This window comes from Monoraphidium neglectum, assembly GCF_000611645.1.
Source record: "Monoraphidium neglectum strain SAG 48.87 unplaced genomic scaffold scaffold01081, whole genome shotgun sequence".
Taxonomy (NCBI): Eukaryota; Viridiplantae; Chlorophyta; class Chlorophyceae; order Sphaeropleales; family Selenastraceae; genus Monoraphidium; species Monoraphidium neglectum.
Genome location: NW_014012547.1, coordinates 16,220 through 17,171, shown reverse-complemented (window position 1 = coordinate 17,171; position 952 = coordinate 16,220).

The window sequence follows — 952 nt, the reverse complement described above, 5'->3', positions numbered from 1 at the left end:
AGTTCGCACAGCCGTTCCTGCCGGCCCCCATCGCATCCGCCCCCCCCACCCACCCATCATGTGCGCCAGGTTGGCCCCCCAGTCCAGGTCGGGGTTGGCCTCGATGTAGGTGCCGCCGCAGTACGTCTTGCGGTATATGGTGGCTGCAATGGCGGGCAGCTTGGCGAGGAGCTCCAGGGAGTCCTCGAATATGGGCTCCCAGTACTTGGTCTTGGGGATGCCCCACTCGTATGCCTTGGCAAAGACAGACTCGGGCTGGGGGGGGGGGTGGCGGAAGTGAAGGGGGGTTGAGGGCCGCCTGTGGGGCGAGCCCCGTGCGTTGCGGTCTCGTGGAGGGCAGGGAAGGGGATGTTAGTAGGAGCCCGGACAAGGGGGTGCTGGTGGCTTGCATCGCACTCTGTCGCCGCGGCCCGCAGCTCGCATACGAGGAGCGCACACACCTGCAGCGCGAGGATCCCCGTGGCCAGCTGCGTCATGGGGTGCGTGTCGTGGGGCATGGCCTCCAGCACGCGCCTCACATAGGGCGGCAGGGCAGAGCGGCGGCGCAGCTCGTCAGACACTGAGTCGACCTGGGCCTTGTTGGGGATCTGGGGGGGGGAGAGGGTGGGCAGCAGCCAGGGGTGCGCATGACGCAGGGTCCACCGGGGATCGGCTGCCGGGGCCGGGACGCGCCGACACCACACGCGAGATGCCAGCTGCGGCAGCCGGGACGAGCGCAGCCGGCGCGCGCAGCATGACTGTGGCGCAGGTGCGCCGGCGAGAGCCGTAGTCCCTATTGGGCCGCCTGCCACGACCAGGGTTCAGCCCACTCCCTCCTCCGCGCCACACCCTCCGGGGCGTCCCCTCCACGGGCCGCACCTCCCCGGTGAGCAGCAGCCACAGGAGGCCCTCCGGTAGCGGCTGGCCGCCAGGCTTGGCGGCGGGCAGCTTGGCCTAGAGTGCCGTGCGGCGG